We start from the raw sequence: 13,907 nt of genomic DNA, 5'->3' as shown, positions 1-13,907 counted from the left end.
TACTTCTGACTTCTTTTCAATTCTTTACTTCTTCTGTTTATCAAAAGTCTCTCTTCTTTTTTTCTTGTTCCTTATAAAGCTTCTTGTTTATCCAAAAACTCTTGAACCACAAGACTTCTCTCTCTCTAAAAATTCTTCTCAAAATCTTACTTCTCTTTTACTTCTCTTTAAAACTCTCTCTTTACTTCTCTGTAAAACTCCATCCCCCTCTTCATCTCTTCTGTCCTTCAAACTCTATTTTGTTGTGCTTTTATAGTTTTTGCTTGTTTTCGGTGGCAATATCTGTTCATCATTTATTTATATGACAGGTTGATGAGTCTTCGTGTTTGCGTCTTTTCCCGGTTGTTTTTAACTTTTCTAAATTTCAAATTATCTTGAATCAAAAAAAATTAAAACACTTAAAAGAAATCATCATAGAATCAGTAGCATCTGCATGCGGTATATTAAGGAAAAGATTGCCTCAGATGATGACCCATGATGTTAAAAGTGTGCAGACGTTATTTAAAAAGTGTGCAGACATTTTTTAAAATTTCATTTCGTGATTCATAATTTTAAAACTTTCCCAATATTTTGTACTTGAAATGTCACGTGTTTTATAATTTTTTCGGTAACCTAAGTATCTGCAAATCATCAGAACATGACTTGATTCCTTTCATAAGAGCATTGTTTTAATAAAAAATATCTGAAATTATTAAATCAGAATTAAGTAAATCTTCTTTAAAAATGAGAGTCTTTTGAAGCACAGAGCAAATGCTATATCAATATTCTGCAATTTTAAGTAAGTAATTTGCAGAATAAAGTAAAAATTGGACCAGCTTTCAAAGAAGTATTATTCTTTTTAGAATTATTTTTCATATTAAAGCGCTGTTTCACTGTAATTTGCTGTTATACACGTAAAGTAAAACAATAATAACTGGCTTCAACTTTTTACACATAGCTTTATAAAGTTTGTTTATAATAAAAGGTCGTTAAAACCTGGAGATATATGGTTTGTGAAAATGTTTAGTTTTAATCTTTTACTAATAATTTTTTAGTTTAAAAATCATTGATAATAACATTGGCAATTACTTAATTTAATAATACAACTTGTAATAGGCCTATAATTACATATTAATTTAACCATGAAACTTAAAAGTACGCTACCGTATTATTTTTACTAATCTTTTCTAAGGTACAAAATACTTATGGCGAGGCACTAAATGCTATAAATACAAAATGCTATTTAGTCTAGAATGTTAAACACATTTAATTCTTGATCAAATCATTTATGATATTGATGAAGACATTTTTCGTTTCTATTATGAAAGGCGATCAACTTTTTTATACCCGATGAGCTTGGCTAAATGACTGTTTTCGCAAAAATTTGTCATAAAAGAGACATAAAGCCGATATCATTTTGCTGTTTTTCATGTTAAGTTTAAAAGTGTTTTAAATATTTCATAAAAGTTTTGCCTGTATGGCACAAAAACTCGCATCTCCCCAGTATTATCCATAACCTGGTGGCTACTAATCCTATTTACAAATAATATATATAATACAAATATAATACAAATAGCAAAAAAATTTTTAGCAAGCAACTAATCTATAGTTAATGGCAAAAATAAGTCAATTTCTGATAAACATGGTCTGTTTATAAACAAAATGTTGAGCAAGTATAATGCAAATATAAGATTTAAATTGAAACAAAACCAACTTTTGAAACACAGCGTCTTGTATTTTGTTAACTATATAAACATACAACACTACAGCCTGTATTTTATAAAAATCTCATGGTCTGTGTTACTCTGATGCTATTTTTTTCGTTGCTAAATGTAGCATGCAATACAGAAATTAACATGAGATATAAATTTATTATGCTAATAGTACTAATGATTTGTACCATGTAGTCATACATTATTTTTGCAAATGATCTTAAAGACATTTTTATGTAAATGCAGACTAAAAATTTAAAAACAACGTCACATTTTGACCGTTAAGTAACTGTTTTTACAATAATGAGCATCTTTTTTTTTTTTAAATATAAAATCATCTGGCTGCATGAAAAAGCCTAACATATTAAATGAATTATTTCAGTACAAATATTACGTTCAGATGTTTCTAAGTATTGCTCGGTTTGCCTTTTTTAAATTCGGTATTACATTTTGTCTTTGAGTAACTAAATGTAACAACTCTCCATGTTTAGAAACGACCTTTTGTTATTAAAATTCAGGGGTTGCAATGAGTCTTTCTTTTCAAAGTTGAAGAGACATCGCATTATTGTGTTGTATTTTAAAAAGGATAGAAGAAAAATGATTGCAAAAGAAGCGGGCCTCCTGGGAAACCAGTCAAACGCGTATATTTTTAGACATAACACAACACACTTTTTAACAAACCTCAGGAAAAATTTAATGTTTCCAAAATGAACTCAGGAAAAATTAAACGTTTCAAAAAGAAGTTTTTAATCCAACAGGTTTTTTTTGAGTCATTTAAAAAAATTGAATCAAAGAAGAAAAGTACAATCACCATCATCCACAGCAACGTTTAAAATAGGATTAAGAAGTATCCTCCTAAACAATTTTAAAAATACTTAAAACTTATTCTTTTTAAAAAAGGTTGGTTTTTACTCAAAATATAATCCAGGTTCCGAATTGGGACAATTCAAAAACCATTTCTATTTTTTTTTTTTTTTTTTTTTTTTAAATGAGTTTTGTTCATCATATTTTTATGACAATTAAAAAGTCTTACAGAACTTTGCAGGTCTTTTACTTAAAATGAGTGTTTTTCTCGATGAATCAGTTTTCTTGATGAACCAGTTTTATCTCTAACTATAAAGGGCAGTGTTAAACTTTTCAGAGTCTTTTCTTATGGCTAAAAACATTTGAACTTATAAATCAAATTATCAATCATTACCACCATTTTAACTGATTATTTAAACATACTCTCTACCCAAATTTCACCAGCTGGATGAACAAGAAATAAAATCTTATGCTGTGATTCAAAACTTACACGTAGTTTGCGTGGATTGCATTTAGATCATATAAACTTCTGGGTTTTTTGGTTTCTCGAGTAGCAACTCCACAGTGGAGCCCTTAAATGCATGTGGCAATATGAACAGTTCAAGTTTGCCGCCAATAAAACTTAAACTTTTTTAGAAATCAAAGGTCCCCAGGACCTCTGGCTAATTTTTTTCAGTTTCCATTTTGTATTTCGACTATTTTCGACTATTTTCGACGCTTTTGACTCAATGAAAGAAATGGCTGATGGGTTTTAAGTCACACAAAAAGGTATTTTTAACGAAGAAATCCAACAGAGAGAGTTTTTAAGAAAGTTTTTTATTTACGGTTATTTTTGATTAAACCAAATAATTTTAAAGTTAAGCCAATAAACAGTTGAATTAGAGAAATTCATTTGAAAAACAGATCTTTTACAAATTCTAGGGGATTCAATTAGAATTGGTTCGAGACAACTCTGTAACTACGCTCCCCGTAATTATAATTACACCATCATTAAATTCATTTGCAAATTATTTAAACTTTTTAATGGTGTGTAAGGGCGGGATTTTCTTTGTAATTTAAATTAAACAGTTTTCTTTCGGGCGCCGTTGGTTCTATGTATGTGTAATGGTAGCGTGATGTAGAATAGTGTAATGACAACTGTGGTTTGAGTATGAGAGTAGTGCATATATAGAATGTGATAGAATGTGAGGTACGTTTGTCAGTGAGTAACGCAGATAGAAGGTAGAAGCGCGGTAGGAGCATTAGACTTTTTAATAACAATTATTAACACATATAGTAATAATAATAATAATAATAATAATAATAATAATAATAATAATAATAATAATAATAATAATAATAATAATAATAATAATAATAATAATAATAATAATAATAATAATAATAATATAAAAAATAATAATATAAAAAATAATAATATAAAAAATAATAATAATAATAACAATAATAATAATAAAAATATAAAAAATAATAATAATAATAATACTAATAACAATAATAATAATAATAACAATAATAATAATAATAATAATATAAAAAATAATAATAATAATAATAATGATAATAATAATAATAATAAAAATAAAAATAATAATAATAATAATAATAATAATAATAATAACAATAATAATAATAATAATAATAATAATAATAATAATAATAATATTGCCTTAATTGAAATGCAAACAAAAATAAAAATGCTTACGACTGGTCTTTGATCTCTTACTAATATTTCTTAATAAATATTCTCAATAAATTCTCATCGATATATATATTCTCTTAATATTAGCTCATGCAAATAACAATACATTATTACTTATAACAACGCTTGTTTAAAGTTACTCAAATATATTTCCTTATCAATCCTTCTCTTAAGTTTCTCTTTAAATTCTTCATAAATTCTTTTCATTAAATTCTCTTTAAATCTTCAAAAATCCTTTTCCCATAAAATCTCTTTAAAATTTCTCAAAACTGTTTTCTCTTAAAATCTTCTTATAAAGTCTCTTGAAACTCTTTTCTCTTAAAATCCTCTTTAAAATCTCTTAAAACTCTTTTCTCTAAAAATCCTCTTTAAAATCTCTTAAAACTCTTTTCTCTTAAAATCCTCTTTAAAATCTCTTAAAACTCTTTTCTCTTAAAATCCTCTTTAAAATCTCTTAAAACTCTTTTCTCTTAAAATCCTCTTTAAAATCTCTTAAAACTCTTTTCTCTTAAAATCCTCTTCAAAATCTTCAAAATTACTTTCTCATCAAATTCTCTCATAAGGAGAATCTCTCAAAATCTCTTAAAACTCTTTTTTCTTAAAATCCTCTTCGAAATCTCTTAACACATTATAAGCGGGTAGCGAAATAGACTAAACAGGTGTGCGTAGCGGGCAAAAATTCGCATAAAACTACGCGTTTGAAATCTAATATGCGGTTCATAAAATAGATGAACTGATGTATACAAAAACATATTTTAATAAAAATTAATAAAACTGCAACAATTTTTTATAATAATATAATATATTGTTTAAAAATATTTACAATTTATATAAACTAATTAATTTCTAAAAATTGTTTTTGAAACTAATTAACTTATTTAAAACTAATATTTTTGTACTGTGTGGTGCTTAAAAAAACATTCTCCTTTATGAAGAGGCACTTTGCAAAACTCGCACATAAAGACGTTAAACTTTTTTTTTTATGTGTAGCACAGACCCGGCATTGTTTTTGAGGGTGCCTTTTTAGGCCACCAATTCTAACTATTTTCACTATTTTATGTTTTTTGGCATCCAATAGTCTGTGTGGTAAATCACTTCTTGTGGGTGTAGATGCAGACGTACTTGGTACTGGATCATCCGAATTATCAATAGCTTTACCACTTATCCAATCTTTGGCAACATCGAGTAGAAAGTTTTTATAACTTTTTTTTGAGTTGTTATTTAAAGTTTTGAATACTCTGAATGCATTAAATAGAGCGCCATTTAGCATGAACATGACTGTCCAATGAAGACGACTGCCATCACCAGCATATACTTTGAAATTGCAAATATATCCACTCTTTGCTTCACAGACCATTCGTATGAGCAGCCCATATTTGTGGATTTTAGATGCGTTGTACACTTTGAATGATAATCGACCTCGCCACGCATAATACTTTCGTCTAATGATAATTCTCGTTGCGGCTTATAAACATTCTCAAATTTGGGTAAGAAATATTTTAGAATTGGACGAATTTTTTTTAAGCCGGTCTCTTTCATTTTGATTGTTTGAATTGTTGGAAAAATGCCAAGAATACCATATTTGGCGAAAAACGATCACGACTCATTACTTCCGCAAAAATTGGGGTTGCAATTGCTCTTTCTGTTGACCAATATTCAACCCTGGTATCTTTGCGAACTTTGCCCATAAGAAGAAGTAATCCCAACATTTTTTTAATTCTACCGTAGAAACGTCTTTCCATTTTATACTTTTTGCTCTGTCCTTAAACCTTTCAATATTTTGTTGATGGTAACGATTAGTTTCTTCGGCCATGTAATCGAATAAATCATCTCCTATAAAAAGTTGAACAACTTCAGCTACACTTTTTGAATCACTTGGTATCACAACAACGCCACTTTGTCCTAAAAATTGTTCTATAATTGGAGGATTGTCATATTCTGACCACTCCACTTCTTCATTCTCACTTTCTTCAGAATCGCTTGGCGGTATGGGTAAAGTCCTACGTCTTCTAGGATGAATAAAGTCCTCATCAATTTCACACTCGCTTTCAACTTCTGCAATATCGGCATCACTTGCAATTTGCGATAAATTGTCTGCGTAAACTTCACTGTCACTACCACTATCAGAATCCATTTTTTGCGACAAAAATTTTTGTAATAAAAAAATATTTAAAAAAAGATGTTCGATCGTCAAAAGCTCAATAAAAACTGTCTGAAATATTTTTAAAATATCCGTTTAACATTCCTTAATTAATGAAAGTTTATATAAAAGAGAAAACGATTAGAGATTGCCTAGTCTATGCATATAAATTATGAGCAATCGGAATGTAAACAATAACATAACAAAATTGATGATTTTTTCGTTATTTTTATTATATAAACAAATGTTAAAGAAATTACGTTGAAGAGTCTGAAGAGTCTAAACAAAAAAGTACGAGCTAGTCTTATCAGTTTCATATGTAAACCAATCGAGTAAAATTACTTTGTGCCGCTTTTAAAGTAAATTCATTCAAACGGGTAAAAATACCCGACCCGCTAATAGACAGCAGTCCGCAAAGCAGGTATTTTTACCCGCCCCGCTTGTAATATGTTAACACTCTTTTCTCTTAAAATATTCTTTTAAAATCTCTATCCTCCTCGTATTCCTCGTCCTCATCTCCTCTTTTCCGATCTTTTAATAGTTTTTTTGGTTGTTTACAGTTGCGTTACTTATTCATCAATTACTTATATGCAAGGTTGGATAAGTCTCCATGTATACGTCTTTTCTTAGTTGTTGTGTTTAACTTTTCTCCCTTCTCACAATATATATATATATATATATATATATATATATATATATATATATATATATATATATTAGGGCAATTCCATTTTTTCTATTTAAAATTGGTATAGATGAGGAAAATTCTGTGACTAAAACTAAGAATAATGGTATAATTAATTTTTAATCAAAAACAAAAACTGATTTGGGCAAGTTATTTTTAATGCTTTTTTCTATCAAAAAAGAAAAATTTCAAGTTGAACTAATTACCTTTATAGCGAGCTGTACGGTACTTTTAAACAATAAACTTCCACATAAATAAACAAACCAACATAATGGTAGTACCTTTATATATATATAAAATATATATATATATATAAAACGTCAAAAAGAAACTCAAAATGCCATATTTATTGCTAATAATATTAAAACTATTTTTTTGTCTATCAATATTTTTAATGGCATAAAATGCATAAATTTAACTGAAATAGAAAAATATATATATCAATATTCTGTTGATTTTTTCTACTATGCAGCTATTTTTCAAATAGATAATATTTAAAATGGGAAAAGTTGCTGAGTTACTTAAAAGTAGAACTCGTCACACAAGTTCTCGGTTTGCAGGACTACCAAATGATCTACCTATTAGTGACCTTCCCACATTTAAACAAGTTGTACAGTTCAGCTACAAGCTCAATAGACATTTCATTTCCAAAAAAATAACTGATCAACAAATAGTTTCACAAATAAGCATCAAACTTGTTGAGTTATGGGGAAAAGTGAACCTTAAATTGCCCTTGATACATGAGAGAATAGCATAAGGAAAAAACTTGAGACACTTTTAAAAAGAGTTTTGTGTGCTGAAAACAAAAAATCAAAAGGGAACAAATCTAGCATTGCTTATTTGGAAAAGAATTTTGATTCATTATTTGATTTATCTGCGTGTAAATGTGAACTGCCTGTGGCTAAATGTAATGACAGGTATTGTAAAAACTTATTCCTCAAAATTTGAATTTTTAAAAAATTATTTGTCACCTTAACTTACTTTGAGACAATTTCTTGCATACTTTATTTTTACATGTAAATAATATTTCAAAATTTAAATATAATATTTCTGCAGACTGGTTAGATGTGATGTTAAAGACTGTAAGAAAAAACATATTTTATGCATTTGTGATGAAGAAAGAAAGGTATTTAACAACATGAGTTTTAGATTATATTAAGATTTACTTGATGATTATCAAAAATGGATAGTTTTTTTTTAAAAAAATTTAGGTACCAGTGAATGAAAGGGAGTACTTAAAAGACCAAAGAGCTAAAAAAGGTGAAAAAGGGTCATTTCAAATTGGCAAAGTTGATCAAAAAGAAAAATTAAACATAAAGAGAAACCAAGTAAATGGAACATTGAAAAAACAAGAATCTTGTGGTGAAAGCCTTAACAAATCGAATTTAGAGGTTGGTATGAATATAAATAGTTAAATTCATTGTTATTTTTTCATTTTATGTTTATACTAATTTTTTTACTTTTGCTTTTGTGTCTTCTTATTCTTAGGTTTTATAGTACAAGTACTTAAGTACTCCTGCTCTAGTGGCACTTAATGTGGGTTTACAATCCGTTTTGGGTCAGCAGAATTAATGGTGTAAGTAATTTTTTAAATTTAACTATTTTTAAATCAATTTCATTTTTGTTTAGTGTGATAATGTATCATCTGATGACAATGTTTGTGATGATGATAGTGAAAATGTTGAAAACAGCCATGATCTAGCGTTTTATGGAGAAATACCAAATTCATACAATTACAAAACCTTGCCTAACTTTGCAAAAGCAGTCATATGTTATGAAATTAGTAACAATGCTGCTGCTCATTTAGCTACAGGATTACTCATTGACTATGGCATAGTAACAGTTACTGATAGAGCTAATATTATTACAGAAAAGAAAGTTTTTAATGAGAAGTTTCGAATGGGAGTACAACTTGGCATCAAACATAAAAAAGAGATTTTTCAATTAAAAGTTATTGGAGTTGAATATGAAAAAGATAAAGAAACACTTGTTCACAAAATTAGTTACAATTTGAAAGGTGAACCAATAATAATACCAGGAATTGAAAAAGAAGAACATCTTACATTTACTGCAAAGCGTGGAAAAAAGGCAAGAAGGTATTTAAAACATAAAATTATTATGAATGGAACTGGAGTTACTAAAGCAAATTAAATTAAAGAATTTCTAGAAGAATTTAATAGTGTAAAAACTCTTGAAGCTTTGGTTCTTGATATTAAAAGTTCAAATACTGGTGCTGACAATAGCTTAATTGTTCACCTGGAAAAAGCTATAAGTAGAAAATTACATTTAGTAGGATGTCAACTCCACCAAAATGAATTACCATTTAGACAAGCAATTACTTTATTTAATGGAAAAACAAATGATCCAAAAAAATTTAAAGGCGTGATTTGTTCATCTGTTTCAGAAGATTCCATGCATGAACTCCCTATAATACTTTTTTCTACAATAAAATCAGAAATTCAATCATTTGTAGATGAAACTGTTATTTCTGATTTAAGTAATGATCAAAGAAACTTATATGAATAGACTGTTGGCATAAGTAAAGGCAAAGTCTCCAAAAATATGCAATGACAAAACCTAGACCTGTGAACCATGCAAGATGGCTGACACTTGCGTTACGTATTATGTATAAATACACAAGAGAGGAAAATCCATCTTCAGAGTTAACTATGATAACAAAGTATATAGTTCAAGTGTATTCTCCAATTTGGTTTGCTTTAAAAAGATCAGGTCATTATAAAGATTCAGCAAAAGTCTTTTTTCAAAATGATTGAGCTGACTAAACTACAAGATGAAAAGATACAAGAAGTTGTCTTTAGAAACTTAGCTGGTAATTCATTTTGCTGTTTACAGGAAAACTTTCTCTATTGCATGATTATGGATGATGAGAAAAAAAATCGAGACAAAGCTCAAATACTCAGCAAATATTCAAAATTAGGAAGCTAAATGAGAAAATTAAAAACTTTATTCCTAAGATTAAACCCAAAACTATTATGAAGATTGATTTTGGTTGTAAAAGTTGGACTGATCTAGTACAAGTACCTGAAATTGAAGTGGAACCTCCTACTACAATATATTTTTCATCTGTTTACCTGATGAAGGCAAAAGAATCTGGAGAGGTTTTGCAGCTCACTTATCTTCCTAACAACTCTCAATCAGTTGAACGTGCTGTAAAGTCTGTTACCGAAGCCTCAAAACTAGTTTATGGTCTCAAAAAAAGGCACAACTTTATACTTACTAAAGATCAGAGTAGAAAAGAAATTCACAAAATTGTTAACAAAACCAATTATTTTATTCCAAAAAATGAAATATTATAAGTTACAGTTATTTATTTAAAATGCTGTATTGTGTTTGGTTTGCCGGGATCTTCGCCGAGAAAATATGGAGGAAGAGGCTTATTTTTAAAGAACATTGATTTCTCGGGGAGAATTTTTTATTTCATTTTTTCTTAATAGAATAAAGAAAGTGAAATATTTTAGTGGGCCATCTTTCTTTGGTTTGGGGCGCTTTAAACAATATTTGGGAATGGTGCCACGAATCCTAACGCAGCCCTTCCCTGTAAAAAATACCTCAAAGTAACAATTGTTTTGTATACTGATGGTTACTAATTTTGTAAAACTGATGTTTTGATTTCATCAGATCAATGTGTTATGTCTCTTAATATTAATACTTTAAACATACTAATCAGGTTTTGATCTGAGATGTGGCATATTCAGCGCCTCAACTCTATTGTTTTAAGGGTGACAGCTTAGAATATCATAAATCCTATATATTACATTTCTGAGCAAGTTTTTGAAATAAGCTTTATTTAACTAGAGCTTCTGTATCTGCACCATAATTCTCAATTTTGTCAACTTTTTGCTGTTTTTAAATATTGAAGCCCAAATCAGTTTTAAGTTTTTTTGAATTAATTTTTTTGAAATTGCGATTGGTTTTGTACATAGAACCTTCCGCACCCATACCAATTTTTGTTTTCAAAAAATTTTGCTTCATGGAATTGCCCTAATATATATATATATATATATATATATATATATATATATATATATTAGGGCATTTAATTACTTTTGGAAGCTACTGTATATATATATATATATATATATATATATATATATATATATATATATATATATATATATATATATATATATATATATATATATATACAGTAGCGTCCAAAAGTAATTGGACAAACACCTTTTTTGTTATATTTTTTCATTAAGTTAACATTTTTACATGAAATTTCGCGTAAGCATGTCAAATTATGCTACAATTATGAAAAACAAAACAAAAATCCTAATTTGGGAGTAATTACTCAAAATTTTGCTAAAAGAATGGAAATGATTGGCTCAAAAGTAATTGGACAAACTAAATTCTAACAATGTTGATATAACTTAGACTATTTTAACTGCTTTTTCTGAAGGCAGATTTTTATAAAAACATTCAATGATCAATAATTTGCAATGGGACATAATAAATATTTAAGCGAGGCAGTGAAAAAGTTGATTGTACAAGCATCTAATAACGGTAAGACTGTGCAACAAACTTCAATAGATATGAACATTCCGCAATCAACAGTTGGTTATACATTAAAAGTTTTTCAACAACGGAGTTACTTCCAAGTTTCAACAAAGCTAGGACCCCCAAAATCAACAACTTTTCGCCAAGATAATGTTGTAGTAAGATCGTCAAAGGCAGACCCGCGCAAGAGTGCTAAAGAAATTCATAGAGAATTTATTTGCTCTTATGCAACAGCAGAGCGTCGCTTAAGACAAAACAACCTTTTTGGCTGTCGTACTGTTAAAAAACCTTTTGTTTCTGCAAAAATTGTAGAGCACGGTTAAAATTCGCTAAAGAACATCTAAATTGGACAGCAAACCAATGTTCGAAAATACTATGGAGCGATGAGTCGAAGTTTAATATGTTTGGTTCTGATGGTATTAAATATGTTCGACGTCCAATAGGTCTTCGAAATGATGTTGAGTACCAAGTTCGTACAGTAAAGCATGGTAGTGGTTCAGTAATGGTTTGGTCATGTTTTAGCCGTGATGGAGTAGGTCCAATCTATCGAGTTCAAGGCATTATGGACCAAAACATGTATAAAGGAATAATCAAAGATATAATGCTGCCACATGCAAAAGACAAAATGTTGTGTGGTTGGACTTTCCAACACGATTACGGTCCAAAACACATCTCCAAGCTAGTCACGGAACTTTTAGCTTAAAAGAAAGTTCGTATCTTGGAATGGCCGTCACAATCTCCGGACCTGAATCTAATCAAACATCTTTGGGAACATATTGAGAGAAAAATTAGTGTTTGGAAACGATCTAATTAGCATGATTTGTTTGAGTTGATTAAGCGCACTTAGGAGGAAATACCAATTGATGTTTTAATTAATTTGGTTGATTCAATGCCGCGTAGATGTAATGCTGTCGTTGCGGCAAAAGGTTTTCCAAAAAAGTACTAGGATTATGCACAGAATATATACATTATGTAACAGAATATAATACTATGTGACATTATATATATTATTGAACAGAAATCTTCATAAGAAATGCTGAGATTTTATCCTTTGTCGAGAAATTTTTTTTTTTAAACAACATATTTAGTTTGTCCAATTACTTTTGAGCCAATCATTTCCATTGTTTTATTAAAATTTTGAGTAATTACTCCCAAATTAGGATTTTTGTTTTCTTTTTCATAATTGTAGTATAATTTGACATGCTTATGCAAAATTTCATTTAAAAATTTTAACTCGATGAAAAAATATAACCAAAAAGGTGTTTGTCCAATTACTTTTGGACGCTACTATATATATATATATATATATATATATATATATATATATATATATATATATATATATATATATATATATATATATATATATATATATATATATATATATATATATATATATATATATACACACAGATATATATGTAAAAACTATTGAAGAATCATTTAACAACATTATTTAAGTAATAAATAATAAAATTTTTTTGTATAACAGTTTAATGAATGCTTTCGAGTCTATTCCGTAAGCGCACATTCCGAAACGCTCTTTCCGTAAGGAACTGTTTCGCAAGTATTCTAGTAATTTGTAATTTGCGCAAGAACAACTTCCGTAATAGCAACTTGAAATACGGAAGATAAAAATGCGAAGTTTTCGTGAGTTTTTGTTTACGGCGAAGAACCTTGCTGAAAATCATTGGAGAAGAAGGGGTTGCATACTCATGACAAAAACTTGCTTGAACATAAGTGCTTTTCTTAAAGAATGGTAAATTAAGTATGCTCAAGGAAAAAATCCAAAATCAAAAAGAGCGGTTGTATTATTCAAAGCGGTGTCAATAAATAAAAATCAATGATAGAGTTAAATTACAGAACCTGTCCTGCAAAAGCATAACAACACTGGCAATGCTAATACCAAAGTACTGATCTTTGAGACAAATTTGAAATCAATTGCTTCTGAGTTAAATATATTTCTATTGTTCTTTCCAGTTTTACCGCTCTAAAGTGGTAAACCTGCAAATAACAAAAAATTTAATATATTAAATTCAAGAAGTAATTCTTAAAATAAACTTTTTTTTTTGTTTTTTGCAGGATTCAAAAAAATAATATTGAAATTTAATTAAACTTTTAAACAAATGAAAATAAGTAATTAAAATGTATAAAAATATATTAACATGTAACGAAATTGAAAGATAAATAAAATGACGACATTTTGCTTTAAATTCGTTTTTTATTTTCTCTTTTTTTTTTTTTTTTTTTTACTAATTTAGAGTTAAACTGAAGTGCAAAAAATAATTCTGTCAAACTTTTTTTTATTTCTCTCGATGAAAGTTCTTTTAACAAAGAGCAACAATGAATCCATCTTAAACTTGT

At 28.2% G+C, this 13,907-nt stretch overlaps 1 protein-coding gene and 1 pseudogene across 1 annotated transcript in view; one reads left to right on the top strand and one right to left on the bottom strand.

The window, feature by feature from the left end:
- The window catches only part of LOC149893772 (LIM zinc-binding domain-containing Nebulette-like), a 320,034-nt gene that overhangs the window by 234,401 nt on the left and 71,726 nt on the right, over nucleotides 1-13,907 (bottom strand). The gene's annotated exons all lie outside the window — the stretch shown is intronic.
- Nucleotides 7,522-10,185, top strand: LOC149893776 (uncharacterized; annotated as a pseudogene).

Source organism: Hydra viridissima, unplaced genomic scaffold (assembly GCF_058129835.1).
Source record: "Hydra viridissima isolate aposymbiotic clone 2 unplaced genomic scaffold, HvirCarnegie_v1 scaffold_1, whole genome shotgun sequence".
Lineage (NCBI taxonomy): Eukaryota > Metazoa > Cnidaria > Hydrozoa > Anthoathecata > Hydridae > Hydra > Hydra viridissima.
This window is presented reverse-complemented; position numbering and strand designations above follow the sequence as displayed.